The sequence below is a fragment of the Ambystoma mexicanum genome, chromosome 13 (genome assembly GCF_040938575.1).
Source record: "Ambystoma mexicanum isolate Mex_15411 chromosome 13, UKY_AmexF1_1, whole genome shotgun sequence".
NCBI classification, from domain to species: Eukaryota; Metazoa; Chordata; class Amphibia; order Caudata; family Ambystomatidae; genus Ambystoma; species Ambystoma mexicanum.
Window position 1 is genome coordinate 492,588,868 of NC_090938.1, and position 15,129 is coordinate 492,603,996.

Here is a 15,129-nt window from a genome sequence, read left to right on the forward strand (position 1 = left end):
CCACAAATATATCCCTATGGGATTTTCCCATTGTTCGAGGCTACCAACTTTAATTATTTAATTCTCATAGCCTCGAACATACCGCCAGTTTATTTAATTAATATTAATTCGCCGGTTGGTATTTTTTGCCAGGACTCGATTCTAAAATGGCGTTTGTGTTCTCTTCTGTGACTCCAACCCAAGTCGAGCCCTTTGTTCCACTTTTTGGCGGGCTTCTCCACAGAAGCCTCCAAAAGTGGTGCCACTCTGTCTGGTTACCACAGCGGGTGTGGGAGGGGGTTTAGGCACCCTGGACTGAGTTACCTTGGTAACTCAAGTCGCACTCTTGTGTGATTGGCCCAAGTAGTGAGCCGGCCGGCTCACCACTTAGCATGTTTGATTGACAGCTAGGCTGAGTGAATGGGGGTATGCTGCATAAATGCAGGGCTTTGGGGGCGGGAACTTCAGAAGTCGCCACAGGACCTGAGAATCCGATGAGGGAGAAGCTGAGCCGACCTACCACGACGACACCACCGGTGGAGCCCTGCAGAACCGACTCACCACTTCCCGACGACAGAGAAGATCTCCCGGCTGGAGAGGCTTCTTCCCCTGACTGGTGGGCACAACCAGTTTACCTTCTTCTCTTCGCACCCCAGACCTGTTTGTGGTCGAATTGCCCGTGCCAAGCACCCCGGCAGCCGGATAGCCACTTACCACTGGACTGCGAATCAACGGACCGCTCCTTGTACCTGAGAAACTCTGCGGCTGGTTTCTTCCCTGGCAGTGCAACGGACTCCTGTCTTCCTCCCCGACGAGATCCTCTCTTCCCCCGGACGAAGCACTGACTTGCATCCACTGCCAGGAAGAACTGCCCCCGCTGGAGTATTCTCACCACTTTAAGGTACCATGTCCGCCAGGCCTCCCTTTCTAAAGATTGCTACAAGGTAATAATAACCCCTTAACCTTCTGGACTGGGATGGTCGCCTTGACCCTCTAACTGGTCCCTTTCTTTGGTCCAACTCCTTTTTGAACAGTTACAAGACTTTTGTGCACTTCAACCGTGTGACCTTGGACACATTTCGTTTTGATCCTCTTAAAGCGGATCCGGCCTACTGACTCTAAATTCACAGTGTTACTTTGCCTTCCTCTCGTGTTGTGTTCGTGAAAAAGTGTTGGGATCTTTTTCAATTTATTCTCTGCTTTTCTCTCCCTTTTTAAAACGAATTATTAGAGTGCCATCTATGTTAAGCGCTCACCGCTGTCTGAAAATAAGTGGGGCTTTACTTAAGACTTGTCTAATATTCTTTTAAGGGAGTGTATATCTTTTAGTGACCGTGTTTTTGGATTGCTTATTAGTAGTCCCTGTGTGTTTTTATAGATGTGGTTTTAAATAAATAATTATATCTCTTTTACACCAAGCCCTGGTCAGTGTTTACTTGTTCTATTGTGTTCTCTTGACTTATTGTGAATACTCTGTATACTGCCTAACTCTTCTTGAGGGAAGTCTGACTGCTCAGCCACAGCTACCAAATGAATCTGTGTGGTACAGACTGCTACCAAGTGGGTTTACTGCCAAACACCTGTAGTCCTAAATCTTTTGCAGTGGTCCCAGAGGGAACTGCACAGGTTTCTGCCTAACATCAGGTACCACATGGAAGGCAGCGGGTTTATGAGGGGTTTTGAAACAAAAAGCCTGTAGGGTTAGAAACCACAGCAGAATTTGCTGGTTTGAATCTTTTTGAATAGGTAGCCACTGTAAAGGGGCGTGGTCTGTGAATACCGTAAGTGTCCGCCCCAAGAGGTAATATCTAAGGGTTTCCACTGTCCATTTAATAGCAAGGCACTCTTTTTCTATTGTAGAATAAGCTTCTTCATGTGCCAAGAGTTTTCGACTGATAAAAGCAACAGGTTATAAGTTCTCCTCAACCCCCTGTGAAAGCACTGCACCTAGACCGGAACCAGAGGCATCCGTCTGTAGAAAGAACTCCTCATTGAAATTGGGACACCGGAGAACAGATAGAGCTGAAATGGCTTTCTTTAACTGGTGGAAAGCTTGAAGAGCCTTAGGGTCGGCTTGTAAATCTTGTTTGTAGGTAGTTTTCAGGGCTTCGGTCAATGGAGCTGCCACTGAAGAAAATAAAGGAATGAATCTCTTGTAGTAACCTACAAACCCCAAAAAGGCTCTTATTTGTTTGTGGTTACTCGGCATAGGGAGCCGTAGAATGGCATCTACCTTGTTCAACTGAGGTCTGATTTTCCCTCCTCCAACCAGATAACCCAAATATCGAGTTTGTTGTGCTCCTATTGTTGTCTTCTTTGGGTTGATTTTTAAACCTGCTGTGCCTAGTTCGGTTATTACCTTCTGTAGATGGTCGCTCCAACAGTTGCTAAACACTATATCATCCAAGTAAGCCGAACAAAACTCCCCATGTGGGGCTAATATCCGATTCATTAGTGACTGAAAAGTAGCTGGGGCTCGATGTAGTCCGAAAGGTAATACCGTGAACTGGTATAACCCGGATGGTGTCGCAAAGGCTGTCTTGACCTTGTCTTCTTGTCTTAAAGGAATTTGCCAGTAACTTTTGGTAAGGTCTATTGTAGTCAAATATTGTGCCGCCCCTAGCTTTTCCAACAATTCATCTATGCGAGGCATAGGGTAGGCTTGGTAAGTTGAAATGCCATTTAATTTCCTATAATCCATACAAAACCGGGTGGACCCGTCCGGTTTTGGTACTAGTGCTATTGGTGATGACCAATGGCTTGTAGAATGTTCAATGACTCCCAGTTTCAACATTTCTTCTACTTCCTGCTGAACTGCAGCCCTTTTGCTTTCGGGCAACCTGTATGGCCTTATTCTAACAAATTGATTCGGAAGAATCTCTATGTTATGTTCTATCAGGTTGGTTCTGCCAGGTAAGAAGGAAAATACGTTCCTCAAAGGAGTAAGGAACTCTAACAGTTCTTTCTTCTTCTCATCTGTTAACTCAGACCCCCATTGGACCGACTGAAGTGCAGTTGGCTCTGCCTCTTCTTTGATAGTGGATATGTTCATGGCCTGGACTCCCACAGTTTCAACAATGGGTTCTTTCCACTCCTTTAATAGATTTATATGATAGTTCTTAGTCTTTTCTTTTCTGTCTGGTTGCTCTTTTAAGTTGTTGACTGGCCCTAATACAGCCAATACCGTGTAAGGGCCTCTCCATTGGGCCAACATCTTGTTGTAGGAGGTAGGCAACAGCACCAATACCTTATCCCCTTTTTTGAATGATCTTACCCGGGAGTTACAGTTGTAATATTTCTCTTGGTTTGCCTGGGCTCTGCCTAGGTTCTCTTGTGCAAATTCTCTCAATTTGGTTAGAATTTCTCGTAATTCCATAACATAATCAGTGAGTTGGGTCTCCTCTTCCTGGTCTTCCTATTCACTTTCTGCGATGTCCAGGACTGTTCTAGGTTTGTGGCCAAATAACAGCTTGAATGGGGAGAATCCCGTGGATGACTGAGGGGTGTCTCTGAGCACTATAAGGACCCATGGTAGTACTCTGTCCCAGTTTGCTCCTGATGGTTCAGTGATTTTTTTAACATCTGCTTGATTGTCTTAATATGCCTTTCTACAAGGCTGTCTGTTTGCAGATGATAAACCGACGTTCGAAGTGCCTTATTTTTAGTTGTTGGCATACTTTCTGCATGACCCCGGAGACAAAGTTCCTTCCTTGGTCAGTAATTATTTCTGCTGGTAAACCCACCCGGGCAAAGAAAGGTACCAAGAGGTTGCATACATTAGCATCACTGGTACCCCTCATGGGGAAGGCTTCAGGGTACCTTGTGGCATAGTCGACAATGACCAGGATGTACTGATGACTGTAACTGTTGGGTTCCAGTGGTCCCACGATATCCATTACAATTCTGAAAAAAGGTTCTTTTATCAGAGACATTGGTTGTAATGGAGCCTTAGGGGGTATACAGGGATTTGTCTTCTGACATACCACACACTCTTCACAGTATCGACCCACATCTCGATACACCCCTGGCCAATAAAACCTTTTTAGCACATTATCTTGAGTTTTTTCCCTGGCCAGATGACCACCAGTGGTGTCGTCATGGGCTAGTTTTATCACGGCTGTTCTGAAGCTTAGGGGTACTAACAATTGTTCTACTTCTTCCTTTGCATGACCTTTAGTCACTCGATACAGAAGACCACTTGATGATTTGAACCATGGATAGGTTGATCCTTTCTCTGGAGGTACAATGGACTGTTCCCATGCAATTTTCAGGGTAGGGTCTGTCCTTAGTTCACTGCGATAGGTAGGGTGGTTGGCCTCTGGTAACCAGTCTATCAACCCTGTAAATATGTTCCCTTCAGCCCACTCCCTTTTCCCTCTTCTAACTTCATTCATACCTTTCTTGTGATGTTTTTGGGGTGTACCCCCTAAGTCTATTTGGGAGAATGGGGCGGTTTGTAGCCATTCAGCATCCTTTACACAATCTTGAAATTATGGCAGATCTGTCCCTAATAATACCGGGGTTGGTAAATGAGGCATGATGGTGACCTTCATCTTAGATTCAACCCCCTTTTCCTCAATGGTAACTTCCTTTGAGGGGTATGACTTAGTATCACCGTGAACACATTTGATAGGTATTGGAGACATCGTCCCACCCCCAGTCCCACTTACTTCCAGTCGGACTGCCGTCTGTTCACTTCCGCTATCAAGTAGGGCTTGCCTAGATGTCCCGTTCACTCTCACGTCTAGGAAGTACGAGTCTCGACTTCACCTAAATTGTTTTCCTTGAATGAATCCAATTTCCATTGGTTCAGCCGGTTTAGACTTCTTGGGGCAAAACCTTGCGATATGTTCCCAGTCCCCACAATCGAAACACTGCGGCTGTCTGCTTATGCTGGGCCAGGTTACAGTCTTTGCTTCCATCCGTGGGGGTCTTGGTTCCCCTGTTCCAGGTCCCTTCATGGTAGTTGTTCTTCGTATCTCAGTGGTAATTCCACAGACAGAGGCTGCCTTCTGGAAGGCACAAGCGATGTCAATGGCCTCTGCCAACGTAGGTCGATGGTTTTGTCTTACCCACGTTGCATAGGTGGGGGGAGAGCCTCAGTAAACTGCTCCAGTTTTAGTTTATCCACCACATCTTGAACACTACTATTAGCTGGTTTTAACCACTTATCTGTGATATCCTGGATGCGATAATACAACTGCCGGGGTGTTTCTCCAGGCTTTAACTTGATCTCCTGCACTCTGATTCTGAAGGCTTCCTCGTCCATTCCCATACCTTCTAGTATTGTCCTTTTTATGTCAGCATACAAGGTATCTCCAGCTGGGTTAGCCGTCTGGTAAACCCCCTGCATGGCTCCAGTTAATAAAGGGGCTATGAAGTGGCCCCATTTCTCCACTGGCCACTGGGCGTTTCGGGCTACCCTTTCAAAATTGGTAAAAAAATAGCACGGATCCACACCAGGTTGGAATTTCTGTAGAACCGCCGTTGGAGCCATAGGGTTCCCTCTAGCTACCACAGCCTCAGTCACCTTCTTCAAAGCGTCTTGACCGGCGGCTTGCAATTGTAAGGCCTGCTGCAGGGTTTGGCGATCAGTCTGGGCCTGGTGAGATTGTAACTGGATTGCCTGTTGAAGTTGCTGTTGTCCTTCAGCCATGGCTTTTATTATGGCCTCAATTGCATACTGCCTTATCCCACCGCTGCCACCAAATTTGTAAGGATGAGGCAGGAAGGCAGTGAGTTGGAAAATAAAACAGCCTTTTATTCAGGTGTGCAAGGATAAGTATTAAAAAAAATAGAAAGAACTTTAATCCTCATAAGCCCAGAGCATCTCTGTTGTGGCTCTCTCTCCTTCAGCTCGGTTGTTCTGAAAGAAATCAGATGAAACACACCCCGTCCGTTGTCAGTTTCTTCCTTAAATAGGGCACATAGGGCTTTTGACCAATCAGAAGGGACTTGGTTGTTAAGTCTATAAATACCCCCATAAGCTCCTCCTCCTCCTCCCCCTCTACGAAGGTTGCCAAGATGTCTCATCCACCGTTCCAGTGCCTTTCCCCTTCCATGGGTTGCTGCTGAACCGACTAACAAGTGAGTTTCGTGTTTGTATGCAGGAGCGGGGAGCGGGTGTTGTCAAGTCCGTGTCACGTTTGTCTTGCTCGGCGTCTGTTCCTGTTTGTTCATCATTGTTAATGAACGGACGCCAGATACGCTGTTCACTTTCCTCATTTTTCAGAGTTCCCATTTGTTTGCTTTCACAAGCTTCCGCAACCCCCTCCCATCTGTGTTCGAGTTGAAACTTCGGTTTAATGGGCGCGGCCCCTCGGGTGAGCTCCGCTTTATCTGCCGGCCAGAAACCTCCCTCCGCTTGTGTCTCCCACTTTGATTCGTGGCCAGCCTTTGATTCGGACACAACATGGGTCAAACTTAGAGGCCGTCCTGCCTCCACATCCACATGTTCACATATAACCTTGTCTGTGAGGTCATAGCCCAAGAATTCGACTTGGCTTACATGAAACACATAGTTTGGTGAATATTTTAGCAGAACCGAGCTGATCCAGGAGGACTGATATGAGAGGGATAGGGTAATGATTTCGAATCATCACTGAATTGAAAGCACAATAATCAATGCAAGGGCAGATATCCCCCTCCTTTTTGGGGACAAAGAACATGGGCGATGCCGCCGGGGAACGTGAATGCTGAATAAAACCAATGACCAAAGCTTTATCGATGTAGTCTTTCAGAATCGCATCTTCTTTGACTGTCAAAGAGTAGATACGGCCAAAAGGGATCCTAGCCCTAGGCACCAGGTCTATGGGACAATCATAGGGTCTGTGCGGGGGTAGAACATCGGCTCCTCGGGCACTGAAAACATCTCGGAAGGCATGGTACTCCTTAGGGAGGGTGGCGGAAGTCACTCCTTCTATGACAGAGGCTGAATCCAACAGAGAATGGCAAGGATTAATTATTGGCTCATGAGTCCTCGTACAGTGGCCCTCACAATGTTTTAAGGAGAAGAGAACCTCCTCGGCTATCCAGTCAATATCTGGATTGTGTAGTTTCAACCAAGGAAGTGCCAAAATGATCTTATACTGAGGGGCAGCGATGACATCAAAACTTATTGTTTCCTTGTGTCCCACATGCGTGACCATGTCCATATACACTTTGTGTTCCGTGACCAAACCTGAAACCAAGGAGGACCCATCCACGGCATTCACTAGCTCAGGATGTTCCTTACTGAGCAAAGGGATGTTTTTGGCAGTAGCGTAAGCCTGGTCAATATAGTTCCCTGTGGCCCCAGAGTCTATCACTGCTTCCCCTGGCCTAGTAATGCCTGAAGGAAGACCAAAGATGACGTTAATCTTGAGAGGGTTGGATCCCAGAAACGTAAGACTCAGTGATTGGGTTCCATCCATCAGCGAGTCTTCCCGTTTCCCCGACCTCTTTGATTTTTTGGTACAAGTCTTCAGGAGGTGTTGGGGAGACCCAGAATAGAAGCAAAAATTGTCCGACTGCCGTCTTTCACTTTCTGCTGCGGTCAAGGGCCCTCGCACAACCCCAATCTGCATGGGTTCTGCAGCCACTTGCGTATTGGAGTGTGGTGCTGGAATTAACGGAACCCGCCCTCGCTTTTCTCCCTTCCTTTCAGCCCGCCTTGCATCTATTTGGAGAACAAGGTCCAAGTGTTCGTGAAAAGAGGTCGGAACCACCGGCACCGTGGCCAACTTGTCCTTTAGATTATCTGCTAATCTTTTATAGAACAAGGAGGCCTTTTTATCCTCCGGCCAATTGGTTTCTGCCACGAATTGGTTGAACCTGGCAACATATGCAAGAAGGGAGGTATCCCCTTGTTGCATGCCCAGTAGTTCTAATTCCGTGGCTTAGGTCTTGTAACGACTATCAAAAACATGACCCATGGCTTCTAATAGAGCATCACAATCGAAGAGTAATGGGCTACCAGCCTCTAATAGCGGATTAGCCCAAGCGGCAGCGGTACCGCCCAGGTGGGACAACTCAAAAGCCGCCTTGGTGGTGGCGTCAGGAAAGCTGTTTGGCCGACACAAGAAATGTAATCTGCATTGATTCTAGAAGGAGCGATACAACTTTGGGTCTCCATTAAAGCGCTCCAGGGTGCCAAAAGGAACTGAGAAGTAAGAAAGACTATTGTGTGGCCGAAGGTGGAACATGATCTGCTGCCACGGGCGCAGAAGCCTGTGCAGTCGGGACATTACCCAAGTGGGCACCAGCCTGCAATACCTCTATCTGCCCCTGTGTGGTGGCATGGATGGAAGCTATATCCGCACGGAGTTCAGCCATCATTTGTGTATGTGTCTGGGAGGCAGTATGGGCTGCTGCCATTTCCATGCAGAGGTCTGCCACCAGCTGCATGAGGGTAGTCATGGTTTCGCTGGCGTCCATTACTTTTATAAGGCTTGTGATTATGTCAGAATACCTGATTTGGTAATCGAGAGACAGAAGGTCTTGCCCGCGTAGTATAGGCGAAGAATTCTCTTTACCAATGTAACTCTATGAGTAGAGACTGTAAGAAAGCAATGACCGTTGAGCAGCGAGCAGAACCATCAAGAACATGACACAAAGCACTTGGTCCTTTGGTTAACCTGCAATTGGTGTTGGGGATTCCCGGAGGAGTGATTAAGGACCCGTCTGTATAAGACAAAGGGCAATGTGTGGAAGCGATGGTGAGTCCCCATAAAAGATTAGAAGAAAGAACTGTAGCAATACAGATGAAACTCGTACTGGGAGAGAAGGAATGGAACAGAACAAGAACATTTACCCGGCACGAAAGGAAAGGAAAAGGCACGTCCGGTCACCACCCCTCTGTGTACATTGCCAGAGCTAATCTGTCCCGACGGCACGAGGACGGCGCTGTACAGCAGTCTCTAGTGCCGAGGTCCACCTGACCTGAAGGAACGCGGACGCCTAACGGCCTAATAGCACCAGGGATGGAAGTCCAACAGTTCCTGCACAAGGTTGAGGCAATATACGTGAGGGGTGCATCATATGTAGTGAAGGGTTGTTCATGAGACCAGTATGGATTCCGGAGAACGGGCGGTTTTCTGTCTGTCGGACAAGCAGGCAGAGGTGGGGAATCGACAAAACAGTCCAGGTCTGATTCTGTATGAGTTAAGACAATGGGCCTCATTACGACCCTGGCAGTCTGGGAACTACAGTACCAGTAATGCTACCGGTACCGTAGTTCCCGGACCATCATAGTACGAGTTGTGCCCGTGGGTCCCTGACAGCCCGCCAGGTCTGACCTGTCGGGCTGTGCGGCACCTGCGAGAACAACTCATGGATGCAACGGCATTGTTATGAACGGTGCCGATGCATCCATGCTCCCCAACCCCATTCGGCCCTATGGGTCTGAATGGGGATGGGGTGTGCGGCATTACCGGCACCCGCAAATGGGCAATTACCAGGCCACAACTCTCATAATGGCCTGGTAATTGCCCATTCATAGGTGCCGGTCCCGGGGGCGAGTTTGGCGGTAGGTGTCATACAGGCACGGCTACCGCCAAGCTCCTAATGAGGCCCAATGTCCAAATCAGCAGGCGGTTTGCAGGTCGAGTAACAGTGTGGGTTCGTTTTCCAATGTCGACTAAACCAATGACAAATCAGCAGGCAGGTTGAGTACTGGTCCGGGTTCGTTTCCTGAGGGAAACACAGCAAGGACTAGAATAAGGAAACCAGGAGGAATAAGAGGATAGGGTCAAAACAAGAGCAAGGCAATAGCGTAGCAACTAGATTTAGTAAAAATCAGAAGCACTGAGTGGCAGCAACCCGGAAGCTAAATACCTAACATACCCGGCTCCCAACGCGGCGTACGTTAGAACGTAATGGACGCCAAAGTCGCCATGGCAATCTCCACGTTGTGCGTGGATTGTAACGAAAGCGTGGGGGCGGAGCTGAGTGTGGCTGATGGTGATACCGCTGAACAGGTACTAGTGCTGTAGAACACCGCGGTTGTGAATGGGGAGAAGCAGGTGTTGTAGCCTGATGATTGGTCCCCCTGCGGCGCCTAGCATGGGTAAGCATCGGAGCCCTGATAGCTCTCGTCCTTCTGGATGATGGAATCCTGACAGCGCACGCTCATGCGCGTGTCCTAGTATTGATATAGGATTCTGGGTAAGGGGCGGGCCAACCTCAGTCAACATAATTTCCAGTGGTCCAATTGGCAGTAGCAGAAAGTCCGACAGCATCTCCAGCAGCGGAGCAGCACACTCACTTAACAGCGCACTTCTCATGTGCGCCACAACATTTACTTTAGAAGACAAACAGAATTTGGAAAAGGCTGCTGACGGCGCAAAAACATATTATGATAGAAAGGCATCTGTAAAAGAATATGAGGTAGGAGATCAGGTGTACAAGTTTAATTTTGGGAAGTGAAAACACAAAAACTCTAAATTTCTTGCAGCGTGGCAAGGGCCATATAAAATTACAGATAAGGTGTCCCACGTCGTCTACAGGATTGCTAAAAAGGAGGGTGAGTTGACAGTTGAACAGTTTGTCCATGTTAATGAGATATAACCTATGCACCTGAAACATGGGGTGAAGAGGTTTGATTATGAAAGGAATAGCTATGTAGAATATTTACCTGGCTGGAAGGTAAAAGGCTATAACAGAAAACCACTTAATGATTTGGTAATACATTGGAGGAAAATACGTGGTCATTTGAAGACGCCAGGTGAGGACAAAGAAGGGAATGACACGGCAGATCAGTTAGCCAAGATTGGAGCTGTGATGGGAGAGTTGTTGCCCATTGAACACCTGATTGGTGAAATACAGATAGATGCAATAACACGCTCCAAAACTCCAAAAGCAGTTTGAGCAGCCTGTGGTGCAATAGAGTTTTGATGCTCCAGATCAGGACCTGATTAAAGCGCAAAAGGAAGACCTGATTTTAGGCCTATTCTATAACCATTTGTTAGATGCGGAACAAAATCCTCTGACTGAAGAGGATTGTAAAGGGACAGAGGAATTGACGGTGTTACTAAAAAACAAAAAGAGAATTAGTATACAAGACGGACTGATGATTAGAGAATCTGTGACGGGTCAAATACAATGGGTAATGCCTTTGTCATTTCGGGGATTGATGTTACATCGTGCCCATGATGCCATAACTACAAGACACATAGGTTCACAAAAAACTTTGGACATTTTGAAAGATTATACTTATTGGCCACACATGTCCCAAGATGTTGAACTATAGACCTGAGGGTGTCTAGTATGTGCACAGTTTCAACCAGCGTCACCTACTCATAGGGCACCATTAATTAAAAGGGGTTTGACCCCCCCATGGTCTGGTTTGCAAATCGACTATGTCGGGCCTGTAAAAAGATCAGCAAGAGGGAACAGGTACATGTTAAAAGTAACTTGTTTAATGGCCAAATGGGTAGAGTGCATTCCAGCACCGGATTGCTGTGTGCAAACGGCAGCCACATTACTTGTAAATCATATTTTTTCAGGATTTGGTTTACCTCATAGGTATAGAGTCAGACCATGGAAGTCATTTCACTAGTGCATTAATGACAAAGGTATGGCAGATTTTGGGTGTTTAGAGAAAACTACACATTTTGTACCAGCCATTCTCTTCAGGGGGAGTGGAACGGTGTAATAGGTCAATAGTGGAGATGTTAAAGAAATATGTAGCTGAAGCAGGTTCTAGTTGGGACCTACGGCTTCCATTAGTATTAATGGCCAATAGGTCGACTTCCGCTAAGTCAACAAATCTCAGCCCTCATAAAATATTGACAGGAAGAAAAATTGTTTTGCCACCGCATTTACTTTACAAGAAAAATGAGCAGGTCCTTGTAAATGCATTCACAATTCATCAATATGTGGAAGATTTGAGGAAGCACTTACAACATGTGTTTGCATTGGTGCAGTGGAATTTGGAAAAGGCTGCTGAGGGTGAAAAAACATATTATGATAGGAAGGCATCTGTAAAATAATATGAGGTAGGAGATCAGGTGTACAAGTTTAATTTTGGGAAGTAAAAACACAAAAACTCTAAATTTCTTGCAGCGTGGCAAGGGCCATATAAAATTACAGATAAGGTGTCCCACGTAGTCTACAGGATTGCTAAAAAGGAGGGTGAGTTGACAGTTGAACAGCTTGTCCGTGTTAATGAGATCAAACCTATCCACCTGAAACGTGGGGTCAAGAGGTTTGAGCAAGTTGAGGCTAATAAAAAAAAAAGATATATAATATTTGGGGTTGTCCTAGCAAATGAGTAAGTGTAAATAGTGCTGGTGCATAAAAGTACAAACAAAGTTCTTATCTGAAGGTATCATGTTGGTGTTGTCTATTTATTTGAAGAATGTCTTGGTTGCATGGCATGTATTTCTATAATGTGTATGTATGTGAATAATCAGATTTAGTTTCGGATGCTCCAGTGCAAAACGAAATGAAAGTTTATTGTGCTTGATACTTAATGTGTCTTTTCTTTTTCCTCTAGAGAATTAATTGTTTTCCTTGTCAGTGCCGATCCCTTGGAGCGCTGGACCCCTAGAGGATGCCTATGGAGCGGAGTTCCCTGGAAAGCCCACTGGACCGAAGAAGGGGGTTAAGATGAAGAGCCCGAAAAGCTGTGGAGATCACGCTCCTGGATGAGGCCCATGAAGTCCTGGACTGGAGGAGTTCTGCTGACGACGGTGTTCTGTGTGACTGTACCACAAACTCTTATGGACAGGATATACTTGAGGCACAGACTGTTTTACTCTTGTTATCACAAACTACTTTGCTACAGGATGTATTTACAAAAACTCTTATTTTATCATGAATGGGTTTTTATTTTATTTTTATTTCATGTTTACTGATTTTAGGATTCAATTAGATTACACCGATGTGTTCAAATATTTTCTAAATAATTGGATCACCAGTTATCAATATAGGTGGTGATCAAAAAGATAAAGATCTCATTAAAAGAAATCTCTTACAAAATACATACATATATTTTTTTTTAAAGAAGATACAAAAATATACAATTGAAAAGATAAAAATTAAGAAATCAGATCACTGATTAAAAAAATGAGATCAAAAGATTAAAAAAAATCAATATCTACAAAAGAAAATTCTTTACAAAAAATATATATGATTTTTGTTTGTATTCCTTTTCAAATATATTGTTGTTCTTGTCATTGACCAGAGACATGTATATAAAGTTGTAATGCCTGGATGTCAATGTGCATATTATTTATTTTCGGGTATGGGTAATTTAATTGGGAGCACACGTGCATTTTAAAGCATTTGATTTTGTTTTTCCTGCAGTGATTTCCAGTGGATCCCAGCAGTAAAAAAGGAGGGAAATGTAGGAATAACTGAGGGGCTGTTAGTTACAGGAGTTTATTAGCTTAGTATAGAAGGGTAGTGTTAGTGTGGGCTTTATACAGAAATATAAACATATGCACAAGTAATAGGTTGCCAATGCAACCGATGTGTGCGCCAGATAGGCAATACACAGGGTCCAGAAGTATAGAGCATGCTTTAAAAGTGTGTATTAGTTCAGGATGATATTTTATTTGAGTGGCTTGCATTAAATTTAAATACTTTTATAAATATATAAATAAACATACTAACCCCTCCCCAGTAACATGTAACATGTCCTTAATAATAATTAGTGCAAATTGGTCTGTATGGAAATAACCTGGAAATTATTTTAGAAAATGCTCTTTTGCAATAAGGCCTAAATGTGCAGTTGGAGCTTGTGTGGCAGGCTACAAATATGAAATATGAAGTTCTGTTTTGCTAAAGACAAGCCATTGTGTGTGCGAGAAATGCAGGAAGAGATGTATCTTATTGCTTTCCAACAGTAAGATCATGTGGGCTCCAGTGGTATGATCTAGATGGGAGGCATTTTCTGTTGAATGGCAGCGAGAGGTCATAAAAAGGCTCTGAGTGGGTGTATGCAAGGTAGAAATTCAGGAACCTCCCGAGAGAGACATCCAGAGACATTTCCGAATGCTAGGCTGAGCGGGGCAGGGCAGAGTCCAGTGCTGGCAGGCTTCCTGGGGTCGTGTTAGTCCTTATCTGTGTGCAAATAGACTGGGGGGATTTTCCAGTTCCAGTCAAGCCAGGAAAATCGCAGCCTCTAGGTAACATAGGTCAAAAGTGAGGGGGTTGTAGTGTGCCTGGCAAGCAGTTATATAAGGAAACAGATAATTTCATGTGTAATATTTCGATGTTAAATGTGCATGTTTTCAAATTTACATGAAAGAATTAGCGATTTTATCCTCTCTCAAAGTGCATTTCGTGCCAATTTTCTCATTGTGACTGCATTTTATATTAGCACATAGACTGAGGTCCAACAAAGGATAGGTTTATTTGACCATAGGTGGTAATGCATATTGCCACATATGGTAAAATCTGAAATAGATTGTTTTCTGATAAGTGAGTTTTAGGAGTGCCAGACGTGTGTGTGTGTGTATACAATTATTTGGTTAGGATATGATCTAGATATTTTAAATTTCAGCCATAAGGGCATACAGCAGCATTGTACATAAACTGCTCTGAAGTGGAAATACTAATTAGACCACTGAGTGTACCAAGTCCAGTACCTTGTTGCAGAGAGTGACCCTGGTAATAAGAACAGTTGTTAGGCAATATTCTGAAGTGAGCCTTACCACAGTAAAAGGGAATATATCAACGAATTACCACAAGAGGTACTACACCATAATAAAATACCACAATTTGGTGAAACCCCAGAATATATCCCACACCCCCAACTTATAAAAATGCAGCAACAAGATATTTCCTTCTAAATTGTAAACCGGGTAGAACAGAAGAAAATAAGTCTGATCTTCATCTGTTGACCTGTCACAGAAACGTTTACCTTTTAACAAGATATTTGGCCGCATTACAAGTTTGACAGTGCAGGAAAAAAGTGGTGGTAATTTCATACCCGCCTTTTTTTGCAGCAACCGAATTAATGCAGTTTTTCCTGGACCACCGAATGATAAACTTGGAGGAAAAGTGTCAGGTTTACTTCCAGCAACAAGGTTGATGAGGGCCGGGTGATGTGGTCTTATCTGTGCAGATCCTTGACAAGGTGTGCGGCTGCATGTAGGACACTTTCCAGGTGCATAAGGGGGAAGACGAGAGGCCTTTGTGGAGGGCATTGCCCCTATCGAGGTG

At 45.0% G+C, this 15,129-nt stretch overlaps 1 long non-coding RNA gene across 1 annotated transcript in view; it reads left to right on the forward strand.

Moving 5' to 3' along the window:
* LOC138521365 (uncharacterized) overlaps nucleotides 1-13,509 on the forward strand; it is a 62,862-nt gene extending 49,353 nt beyond the window's left edge. Inside the window, exon 4 of the long non-coding RNA XR_011283027.1 lies at nucleotides 12,455-13,509. This is a non-coding gene — a long non-coding RNA (uncharacterized lncRNA). The remainder of the gene's footprint in view (nucleotides 1-12,454) is intronic.
* Nucleotides 13,510-15,129: the final 1,620 nt, after the last annotated feature.